The sequence below is a fragment of the Dermacentor silvarum genome, chromosome 9, assembly GCF_013339745.2.
Source record: "Dermacentor silvarum isolate Dsil-2018 chromosome 9, BIME_Dsil_1.4, whole genome shotgun sequence".
Classification (NCBI taxonomy): Eukaryota; Metazoa; Arthropoda; class Arachnida; order Ixodida; family Ixodidae; genus Dermacentor; species Dermacentor silvarum.
The window spans coordinates 156,647,556-156,660,055 of NC_051162.1; the positions used below are offsets into that span (position 1 = coordinate 156,647,556).

Sequence of the window (12,500 nt, forward strand, 5' to 3'; positions counted from 1 at the left end):
CTGCCCTGCTGTTTTGTCATAAGGAAACTAATCTGCCCATGACTTACCTTTAGAAGCACTTCACGGAGCATATGCGTAAGCTATACCACCCTGAGCTTGAACAGCCTGTGAATCTGGAGACTATTGCTCCAGTACGAGCTCACGAAATGGCAATTGACACGGCTGACCCTGGACAGGGTGATTACACGCACTGAAGCGCAAACAGCAAAGGGACTGTACGACATACCTGCTGGCCTTGTTAGGCGTCTGGAAGACAAAGCGCGGGATCAGCTGGCCAATATTTTTTTCTGGCATCCTGGCGGGCGACCCAATTTGTAATGACTGACTGTAAGAGTGTGCCTCGTACAAAAAAAAAAGAAAAGTTGAAGATGCTGGTATTTTAAGCGATTGCAGGGCATTGATGGGGACAAGCATTTTATACCGCATCATCCGGACAAATCCTCAAGACATGGATGAGTGCACGGGCAGAGAGCAATACGTGCACACAGAACTACATTATTGTTTCCGAACTGGCCGGCGCGTAGAGGAAATGATTTCTGTGCTGACACAAACAATAAAGTAGCTCGCAAGGAGTCGGGAAGCTTGTTTGGTTACTTCCTGGATGTATCAAATGCATACGACAGTGTTCTTCATGATCACTTGTTTCACGGTATGGCAGACATGCGAATGCCAGAAGCGCGGATTGGTCTCTTGCGCCTACTGCACCAAAAAACACTGCCGTTGGATGCTTCGGCGGAGGCCTGTCCCAACCAATAGTCAATACACGCGAAGTGCCTCGATCGGCCAGTGGAGCGCCAATTTTTCGTGTATTCGCAGGCATCTTTCACGCTCGGAAAAACACTTTTATGTAGCACGTATTGAGCAACTGAAAGCTGTATCGGGAGTCTTTCGTGTCGCTCTACAATTTTCTCATTCACACTTTTCATCTATTTATAATAATTGTGAAGATGATTAATTATTTAGGACTAATTACCTAATTAGGCGGAATGTACAAAATTAACTGAGTTTCTTCAAGCGACGGCAAACAACATTACCTTGGTTCTGTCCAGCTACGTAGGATTTGAATATTTTTAATGTTTGGCTAAAGTAAAGTGAGACATCCTGTATATTCATACAGGCGCCACGCGCGGAATTCCTGGCCGCACCGCTAGATGGCGCCGCGAAGTAATACGGTGTGACGCGACACTGCTTCAATGCTAATCGCATTATTGTCGACATCCATCGTGACATGGGTCCTGCTGGATATATTTTTACCAAAATTAAGGAAGATACAATAAACATGTAATTGATGTTTGGCAGATGTAACTCGAAATTACCAACATTTATAACCAACGCGATACTTGGCCATGAGCTCCGAGCTCTGCCGGTGTACGCGGCGTGCTCGAAATTCCGGGGCTATATTCTGGGATCCGCCTCACATACATTAACTACCAGGCGCCCGTGTTGCTTGCTAAGCAGTTCTGTTATTTAGGGCTGCTATTATTATTAGTCAAATGTTGAGGCCATTATCAGCTCTGCAGCATTTTTTCACTATTACTTCAGTATAGTAGGTAGTAGAATTATTAGAAAAACTTGGAGGACGCTTAAGGTTCGCCTTTAAGAGTTGAACGCAATAGCGTTATCGGGACCCGTTCGCATCACATCGTTCGCATACGGCAAGTAGGCTTCATTCACTGCAACACTGAATGTGGGAAAGCCAGCTTACAAATACCAAGCTTACACCGATTCCTTTAATGTCGGCTTCACTTTTAAACAGAAATGCCTTGCTAGAAAAACGTTTTTACAGTGGCAATATAAGTGGTCCTATAATAAAATGTGAAGGCCCTAGCACCTTTTTTTTATTATTTTAGTAATTATTTGTTATTGCCCCGACGCGCGCAGGTCTGGTAGAAATGTTTGAGTTTCCTCGTAGCAGAATTAGGTTTTCTCGTCCATCAAATTACAATCCGACGCCGATTGGTAAACAATCCGACGGCGAATCCGACGCCGAATGGTAAAGTCGTACTTTACCATTTTTGCTGACTGATTTCACTGTGAGAAATTAAATTTTTGTTCACCAAAACCTTGCACCACGTGCATGGCCTGCGCGGTCGATGTGGTTGGATGATTTTCTCCGCCACCCGCGATCACACACCGGTTGCCGACGCCGGATTTTCTGCGACACGGGGCCCTAAACGCTATCGCGTTAAAATGCTTAGCCAAAGTGGCCCGTATTTTTCTCACGAGGTCGCTATGCATCACTAGAATAGTAATGATACACCATAACGTGACTAGTGTTATGATCAGACCTTTTAACGAGAAAGTAGACGACAGCTGGAATCAAAATTTCTTCACACGTCGTCGGAAGCTTAACTTGTGGTCATGTTTGCTGCAGACAATGCTCTGGCTCCCAGTGGAGTGATCTACTACCAAATCTTGGACACGGATTATACAACATGGGCGCTCGAGAGTGTCTGCACACAGTGTAAGTAGCCTGTGGAGCAGGAAACCAGCGTTCACGTGCCGTGGGGCAAAGCAGAGTCATAAAGGTCAGCAACAATAGTTCGCCGGGCACTGCATTTACGAAAAACCCCAATTCCTGGAAAGCGTGGCCGCATGTCGGAAACTAAAGGATTCAGTTTGTGATGAATTTGACGAAGCGGCGTTCACGTAGTGATATCTTTATTTCATCAAACAGAATACGAATTGAATAAGAACCGAATATTGGATACTTTCGCATCTTTAAAGAAAGTAACTTGCAAAATCGGCGTGTAGTCCCAATGCTAAAAAAAAAAAATGCTGTAGATCTACAGCACATGTTGGGAATCCATGTCAGCGAACCTTAAGCAAAGCAGGTTATATAAAGGCTTCACGACTAACGGCGATGCGTGCAATGTTTGCTTTCATCCAGTACAACGTGTAATCTCAAGGAATGTTTATCCACCACAAAGGTGACAACTTTATTGCTTTGCAACTTTTGTGCTTATTCACAGCATCGTTGACAAGATATGCCGGAACGGAAACTCCAATTCAGGCAGTTGCACAATGTGAGACGTATGCGTCGTGACGTGACAATGACGAAGGCGATGTATGATGTTTGATGAGAAAAGAATGGTGATGACAAGTGTAGGTTCAGAAAAGTACGACACGTGTCAAGCAGCATTTAGGGATTCGGTACATCTTGTGCCACGCTGGGAAATGCACATTCTGGAGGATTTGCCAAGAACGGTCACGCCCACAGTAGCCCATAACAAATGGCTAAGCAAAAAATGTAATTGAATGAAAACGTGAAATATCATTAAGTTGCCATTATATTAACAAATTGGTTCTCTTGAGAGATATCTGGGAGTCCACATTAAATGTTGAGGATTTATGTAGGAATCGTAGTGGGACTGGAAATGATTGGCGAAATCTCGAGGATTAGCCATTCTAGATGGATTTCCATAAAATTTCCTCAAAATAAATCCGTCCGTTACGTAAGAGAATGAATGGCTCATACCCCCTTAAGCAATGGCTCCTACCCCCGTAAACGCGGCCTCCCCATTACGACGACAGAAGTGAAGTGAAATTCTACGCTGGAGTCATTAGCGGCAACGCAGCTAGCTGTGGAAGCAGACGACGACGACGACGAAAGCGGGATCAGTGGCACAAGCGCGTGCCGACCACCTTTGCAGCTCTGAGTGTGGCTGGCTTTTTTAGGGGCGAAGCACCTTAGGGCCGAGCCTTGTCCCTCCCTCGTCGTCCGTTGCTCTGGTTTGCATGGAGTCCGCTAGGGGCGCTGCGGTGCACAAGGGCTATATAAGCGCTCGTTCCCGACGCGCGCTCTCTTTCTCTCTTCAACCATGGATGATAACGGTTGCTTCTGATAACGGCGCGCCCGCTATGGATGAAAAGGCGAGAGTAGCGGCTCAACTGCAAGCGGAGTCGAGGGCTCGCAAAGCTGCTGCAGCACGGCGACACAGAGAACAAGCGGACCCGGAGTCTAGGGCGCGGGAAGCTGAAGCAAAATGGCAACGCCGGCCAGCGGACCCGGAGCTGAGGTCTCGCGAAACTGCAGCAGTACGGCAACGCCGGCAAGCGGACCCGGAGCTGAGGGCTCGCGAAGCTCGCGCTTGAACCGAGCATCGGCGCCACGAACCTCAGGTAGAGAACACTTCAGGGGTTTTGCCGCCGCTTCCCGCGCTCTCGCCCCCTCTGGGCGAGGCGGCGAGAGCGCGGGATACTGCTTCGCCTTTCCCACGTTCCTACCTATTTGAAGATCAAGGGAGTGGCCAAGTCTCTATCTACTGCCCTCTGTAGAACAGACTGAACGAAGTTCAGATCGCTTATGGAAGACGAATGTCAAGAAGGCCACCCATCATCTCTGGAGAATCAGATTAGAAATGCACTGCAAGAGGCTATGTTCACTTTTAGGCCTTCTCCAAAGTATAATGAATATGAAGGTGAATTGAAAAGGCTTCGAGCGATTCGCCGACGCGCGGAAAGAAGATACAGGCGCACGAAATGTATTCATGATCTGAGGGAGGCGAGGCGGATCCAAAAGAATATCCAGCGCCGCATCGATACGCTACAATATCACAAGTGGAAATCCTTTTGCGAGTCCTTGGATCCTCGAAAGCCTCTGTCCCACATATGGAGAACTCTGCGTGGCCTACAATCGTCTCCACAACAGCGCCACCCTTTTAAGTCTCTTGCCCTGCATTAAGGACGACGTGAGATCGACGTTGCTGAGGATTTCTGCGCAAGAATCGCTGGCTTGTCATCACGACCTGTACCATTAGCACGTGATGTTGCGGCATCCAAAGACTCTCTCATGGATCTCTTGTTCTCTATAGAGGAGCTCGAAGCTGCGCTGGCGACTTGTAGAAAGTCATCATCGCCTGGGCCCGACGGTGTCACATACAAGGCACTTGGAAACCTTGGCCACAAAGCCCGCAGTGTACTCTTGGAGAGATACAACGAATCCTGGCGCGAAGGATTGATTCCTTGTGAGTGGAAAGTCAGCCGCCTAATACCTTTACTTAAGAGCTCTAAATCTCCATTAGACTTGGCATCGTACCGTCTCATCGCTCTTGCCAGTTGCGTTGGGAAACTAATGGAAAGGATGGTGTTGACGCGTCTTGAATGGTATTTGAAACACAATGAGGTATATCCCAATGCAATGGCGGGCTTCCGGCGCGGTCGGTCATCGGTCGATAACGTGCTTGGTTTGGTAACATCTATTCAACACCAAAAGAGCATGAAACGTTTAACGGTGGCGATGTTTCTTGATGTGAAAGGCGCATATGATAATGTAGCGCACCAAGCAATCCTCGATGCTTTGATCGATGTGAGCATTGGTGGCTGTGCACTGCGCTGGATTCACAGCTATTTGGAGGATAGATCCTTCTTTGTACTTACAGAAGATGGAATGACTTCCCACCATGTCACCAGCAAAGGTGTGCCACAAGGCGGAGTGTTAAGCCCTACGCTCTTCAACGTAGCACTGCTAGGCCTTGTTGGATCATTGCCAAGGACGGTTCATATATCCATCTATGCAGATGATATCTGCATCTGGGCAGCCGGCGTAACTCGTCCGCAGATACGAGTGAGACTGCAGAAGGCGGTCACACAAACGTCGTCCTATCTGCGTATGAAAGGCCTAGAATTATTCTCCGAAAAGTGCTGATTAGTCGCATTTACGCGCAAAACAATGACTCCATATGTTATACGCATAAATGGACAAGTAATTGCTTACGAAACAAAACACCGTTTCCTTGGAGTCATCATCGATCGTGATTTGTCTTGGACGCCACATATTTCATATATGAAAAAGAGGTTGACTGCAATAGCACATGTATTCAAATTTGTCGCGGAAAGTCTTGGGGTGCGTCTGTGCAATCGATGCTACAGCTGTACCATGCATTATTTATGGGCTTCCTAAGATACAGCCTGCCCGTGCTGGGAAGCACCAGTAAAACGAACCTTCGAACACTCCAGAGTATGCAAGCCCAAGTTCTACGGACGTAGCCTCGGCCTCCCTAAGTGTGCATCCACAGCGGCCACAATCGCCATAGCACGTGACCACCCTGTATCAACGTACTTTGAAGTCGACGCTCTAAGTGTGCACATTCGACATGTCGCAAGGACGCCCTTTCACCATCTTGCTTGCCTGCCAACAACTAGGCCGCATACGAGTTTTAGCCGTCTCCTGACTATACACGGAGCATCGCTACCATCGAATTACGTCCCTGCAGCATGGCCTTCGTTACCACTGTGGTCTCTGCATTCACCTCGAATATGCCTCAGCATTCCAGGCGTGAATAAGAAGGCACAAATGCCGTCAGCAGCATTGAAGCAGGCAGCATTATTGCTACTACATGAGGTCCACAGTGACCGCTTACATGTTTACACAGATCGATGCACTCCAGTTCAGCAGCTGCAGTATTTGTCCCAGCAAAATCTACAGTAATAAAATTCCGGACATCGCACTTGACATCGACGACGGCTGTCGAACTTACAGCTCTGTGTGCAGCAATGAAATTTATCGAACAGGAACCGCCCCAGAAATGGTCTATCTTCTGCGATTCCAAGGCCGCCCTCCAGAGTTTGCTCTCTGCACTACGCCGTGGACCCCACGAACGACTTGTCGCGGACACACGCGAAATTTACCATCAGGCAGTTGACAAAGGACATGACATTTTCTTTCAATGGCTGCCAAGTCACTGTGGTATCTTTGGAAACGAGCAAGCGGACGCAGCCGCTCGATCTTCACATACCAGTACCGATTGCGTCGCTATCCCTATGTCCAGAACAGACGCAGCAAGAAAGCTCCGTGCGCTTGCTCGCGAGCTTACGTTAGCCCACTGGAATTCAACGGACTTTAAAAACCAGTGCCTCTGTTCCCTGGATCCTAATCTGAAGTTCCGCCTTCCACATGGCTTACCACGACGGGAGGTAACTCTCATTTGTCGCCTAAGACTTGGAGTAGCATTCACCAACGCGTACTCCTACCTGATGGGAATGGCCACAAGTCCAGATTGTGAAACTTGCGGGTGCAAAGAGACGATAGCACATCTTCTGTGTGATTGTCGTCGTTTTAGTGCACAAAGGAAAGTCCTCAGAACCACGCTCGACAAGATAGACAGCCGTCCCCTTACGGAAGCCAGAATTCTTGGTCCCTAGTCCCAGCCGACGTCGGAACGAACTGCTTTAAAAGCGCTAGTACGCTTTTTTGAAAGAAACAGGACTTCATGAAAAACTATAGAATTGTGCGGACAGATGTGTTTTTTTTCTTTTTTGTTTTTGTTTTCTTCTTTTGAATCTTCTCTTGTTTTCTAATCTTTTCTGTCCTTACCCCATCCCCCCGTGCAGAGTAGCCAACCGGACACTTAACCTGGTTAACCTCTCTGCTTTTCGCCTCTTATTTTCCTTCCTTCCTTCCTTTCCCACGAAACTGCAGCCTTCTTCTACTTCTTCTTTTTTTTAGCTGTCAGTACGAGTATAAGCGCTGCTGCGCATGATTGCTATTGATTCTGATTTCAAGTGAATCTGGCTTGGCCTCATTTCATATAGTGAGTGAATTATATTTATTAAAGGCTTCTGCATGCAAGTGCCGATGTTTCCATCCCTAATAAACGTTGTGAATTAGAGAAAAGTTATTTTTCATGAGTCGTTAGCATTGCCTACTGGAAAGCGAAACAATACTGAGACACATCATTCACGTGCATTTCACACACCGTTGATAAGACACTGCCGAAGGGGTCACTGAAGTCTGCATGTTTTTTTTTCAAGGTCAAAAAAGCGCGCAAAACAATTTGAAGCGAGGTGAACATAAAGCAACATATTAATTCTTAGGCATAGGCTATATTCATACCATTAGGAACATTTGTTAGTTGGCTACCTCCTGCGCCGTGAAAAATATAATAAACTTTGCCATGTTTATATATTTAAATATATTTGGACTGTTCACAGAGGAAATTCACATAAAATGTTGAAGTGAAAAAATACGGATGAGGTAGCCGCGTGTGGTGCGTCTAATGCGCTTGTCCTCATACTGTCACGATTTGCCGAATTAAAGCGAAAGTATGAATTAAAAGCCATGCCCGTCCGCACCAACAATCATGCAGTAAGCTTTTATCCACAAAAGATTTGAGGGAAATGATAGAGGTAACAAAAAAAAACCCTCAAATGATGTGGGTAAAAGAGTTCTGGTAATAACCCTCTGTAGGGGGGGGGGGGGGGGGGGGTTCCGGAGCTCAGGCTCCGGAACCCCCCCTCCCCTCCCCTTTCTCCGTAGTCGGCACCTATGCATCCTTGCTCCAGTTCTTGGTGAATTTCCACCGTTTCATTACATTTTCGTCCATCGTATACAATTAGTGCTCGGCTGTCTCTATATATCTCCCTCAGAAACCACAAATTTGTCATCTATGCCTTCTTTTTTTTTTAACTATCCCATACCAAATCCCTGTCTACGTTGGGTTGTCGTAGGCTCCCTTCATGTCTATAAATGATATCCATTATAGTCTATTCTGAGCTATTGAAATATCTGTGCACTGAGTAAGTGCAGAGCCATTATCCTCTAAGCGTCTGCCTGCTCTGAACCCGTTCTGTAGTTGCCCCAGTATATCATTTATCTTTGTTTTTTGCTTGCGTTGCGACGCGGCAAAACGTCATAGTGGCGTTAAATATAAGCATGCAGGCCCATTTCTTAATGATACTGCAACAGTGACCTATAAAATGCCCTGTTCATAGTCCATCTTTCAGAGTCTTCAACTTGATTGCTGTTCAATTTCACACCTTTAAGAACACTTTCGCGAATCGCCTTTGTCCCAGGACACGTTCTATATACAGTGTAGCATCGACGTTGCTGTAACAAACATGTACGAGCTCGTCTTATCCTTATCCAAAATATGTCAAAGGGCGGCACTGCCATCGACTATCTTGAGTAGGGAAGATATTGATAGGGCCGGATCCGTTACAGGCAGTGCTTAAGGTCTGGTTCCATCGAAGGGTGGAGGGAAATAATGATGGGTAGAGAAAAAGCGGCTGATAAGTTTCTTTTATGCTCAGTTTATGACGCTGAACTGAAACAAGCGATCCCATGCTCTGCCAGGGTGCTCAACGGCGTCCGACATAAAACAACTCACAGTGAAACGAAGCGTGGACACTTCGACCGTATGCAATATTATTCGCGAAACCATTGTTATAGTATACGGGACATCAAAGACAAAAGTAGCGTTTCTGAACAATCTCGAGTATCTGGTGCGATGGAGACATTGTAAAACTAGGTAAATGTACATAAAATGTTTGCGAAAAATGTGGCTTTAACTACACTTTATACAAGAAACGCGTGATTTAATTACACTTAATACAAATAATCAGCGAAGTGAGGAACTATTAATAAATTACTCTGCAAGGGAACGAAACGAGAATTATCAAAAATATAACAAGAACAACTGAGAAGTCTAACGAGGGGGGGGGGGGGGGGTTCTCAGGGGTCCGAGACTCTCCGAGGCACCCCTGACTTTGGTGACTTTGGTAACGGCGGCCGCATAGAGCGATCGGGGCGAAATGTGAAAGCACCCGTGTACTTAGATTTAGGTGCACGTTAAAGAACCCCAGGTGGTTCAAATTTTCTGGAGTTCCCCCCCCCCCCCCCCCCCTACAGCATGCCTCATAATCAGATAGTGGTTGTTGCACGCTAAACCCCATAATTTTTTTTAGAATACGGGAGTGAGACTATCTGTTAACCTGATAAAGTTTTATCTCAACTTGATTTCTTACAGTCGGAAATAATTTCTCACTCCTGCTGACAAAGCAAATGCGCCGCGTTCCGAGAGCGATAATGCGGAAAGTCTGGATTGCCTTACGTAAGGCAGGATACATAGACGACGAAAGACAGTGGTTCCCAACCGGCTGCCTCATAGAAGACGGCAAAGGTGATGGCCTGCTTACGCTGATGCTTGTTGTAAAGCCCGTCTGAATAAAGAGCAACAAAGCGTCTGGCCGGTAGTGTGAAGTGGGCGAGTGCGTTGGTGAGGGAGGAGACTCGTGAATGAGCGGGTTGAAAAATGAGTGAATTGGTCGGTGAGTATGTGTGTGGGAGTTAGTGAGTGAGTGTGTGAGGGGTTACGTTAGTAATTTGTCATTGAGCCTATTAGGGAGTCAACGGGTTGGTGAGAGAGCGAGCGGGTTATTGAGTGGAATAAAGAGTGATAGCTTGGTTGGTGAACGAGTGGATTGGTAATTGAGTGAGGTGTTGGAATAATGAGTGAGCGAGCGGGTTATTGAGTGAGTAGGTGAGTGTGTAATTAGGTTAGTGATTGGGCTGTTTACGGGTGAGTGGGTGGGTTATTGAGTGAGCGAAAGAGCGAGTGGACTAGTGATAGAGTGTTCAATGAGTGGGTGAGTGGATGACTGAGCTAGATATTGAGTGAGTTACTTAGGGAGTCAGTGCGTTGATGAGTGAGTGAGTAAATCGTGATTTTGTTGGTGAGTGACTGGTTAAAGAGTGAGTGAATGGGTGAGAGAATGAGCCAGGAAGTTAGTGCGCTACTGAATAAGTGAGCGAGGGCTGGATTACTACACATAGACATAGCCTCGCACGGAGCATGAGTCGGGACGTCTCACCTCAGTGTTTCTCACTTACAGAGTAATTCCTATCACTGCGCTGCCTTTGCTTTGTCTGTGATACCGGCGTCCTCCCAATAAGCAAATACGACACGTTTTCTCAAGGAATTATCGCGCTTCAAAGACATACAAATAACAATACCGCCAACACCATATAACAGAACACGCACATGTCAAATGTATTATTGTCTTTGTGCACGTCCTTACGGCGCAATAAAGAAGGTACTTCAGAGACTAATCCAATGTCAAACTATTCTAAACGCAACGCTATAAGCTTGGTGCCTTCAAGGTGCGTCTAGCAAGAAAGATAGACGGACAGATAACTTCAATATTTCGTCAAAACCTGTGAGCCGACAAACGACAAGCACGTGCTCTAGTGGGCCGGGCTGCCAACCGGCCTTCGTCAACGATAAGCGATCACCGCGTGTTTGGGTCCTACTTCGTGCGCACTGACTGAAGGAAAAACCTTAATCCCGTGCTCCGGGGGTTATTAGTGTTATTATTATGAGTGCAATTATTAGAACATTTATTAGTAAATAACCCTTCCGCAAAATAAACTGACCACTCCTCCCATAATGAGAGGTTTGGCAGAAACCAAAAGAAAAGCACGAAATTCAGTAGATGGTTGCTGTCCTGAAGTTCGTGCACCAGCTCATGGTGACGTCACAAATTTTGGACAGCGTCTCTGTTCGGGTCTAAATAAAACTTTATCCATAACTTAGGGTTTCTTGCATTGCGTATACACAAGGAACCAAGGACTCAGTCCAGCATGTTCTCGGTACGTTGCCTGCCCCAAAGCAGTCCAAATAACGGAATACACTATACAATTTCTGACGTTAAGCTGCCGTACTAGTGCGAAAACTTCACCGCGATCTTCATAAAAGGTAAGTCTAGCTTTCATCTTCTCGTTAGAATTAACCAACCGTTTTCATCCTGTTATACGAACCTACTGTTTTTAACAATACTTTACCACTCTAAACCTATTTAGTGTCCCTTTTAAAAACCGGGGGTGGGGGGGGGGGGGGGGGGGGTTAGAAATTATGAAGCGTATGAGTGCGAACGTTTGGGCAAGGGGGATAGAATCCATAGTGACAAAGAGACTCATCGTGCAAGGCAAACACACGAAGATATATAGCAAGAACAGGACGGCAGCTGACTCCCGACAATGTTTAATACCGAAATAGGATAAGCGCAAAACCTCGATTTAACGAAACCGTATTTGCCTCAATTATTATTGTAACGAAGCGCGTTTTCATTCCACGACACATATTTCGGGAGATTAATGCGCCGGAAACCTCCGGTCGAAAGTCAATTCGTTATAGCGAAGCTCTCGAGTTACTAAAGTGATCTCTAGGTTTCATCAATTTCGGTAAATTGTGGTATATCTCTATTTAAAAGCTAGCAATAGTTCGTACATTCGTGCGGCTTCAGCTGCGCTTTCTTCATGGGAGATTTCACTAGGCCTCTAAAATTGCGATAGCCATTTAGCAGACAGCCATACGAAGTAAGGATGGTACTTTTATCGGCCGTATCAACTTGTCAACATTCGCTTGCTAACTAAATTAACAAGCATGGTGTCAGCGGGCACAGCCAACATGAACACATAACACTGGATGACCGCGGACACTCTGTCAAAACGCTGACGTGAGGAAACGTGGCCGCAAGAGCGAGCGAAGTGACCTGCGTGTGGTCTATCGCTTCAACGCAAACTGAGCGCCGACAACATACAGCACGCACAAAGCTACGAGCCGCCGACGCACCTAGACTCTGCCCCCAACGCAGATCGCTCTCAAGATACCGCCGCCGCAGTGGCCACAGCCGCACACAGTATTGTGCGTGGCGAAGGTGTTATCGCCCTTGGACTTTATACGGAAACCTCACGGCGACGGTGACGGCAGAAATGCGCCTGG

The 12,500-nt window shown here is 46.6% G+C and overlaps 1 long non-coding RNA gene across 1 annotated transcript; it reads left to right on the top strand.

Annotated features, from left to right (window-relative positions):
• Window positions 1–2,199: 2,199 nt before the first annotated feature.
• On the top strand, window positions 2,200–9,962 carry LOC125940165 (uncharacterized). The gene is made up of 2 exons (XR_007463403.1): window positions 2,200–2,464; window positions 9,747–9,962. It is a non-coding gene; the product is annotated as an uncharacterized LOC125940165 (long non-coding RNA).
• The last annotated feature ends 2,538 nt before the right edge of the window (window positions 9,963–12,500 follow it).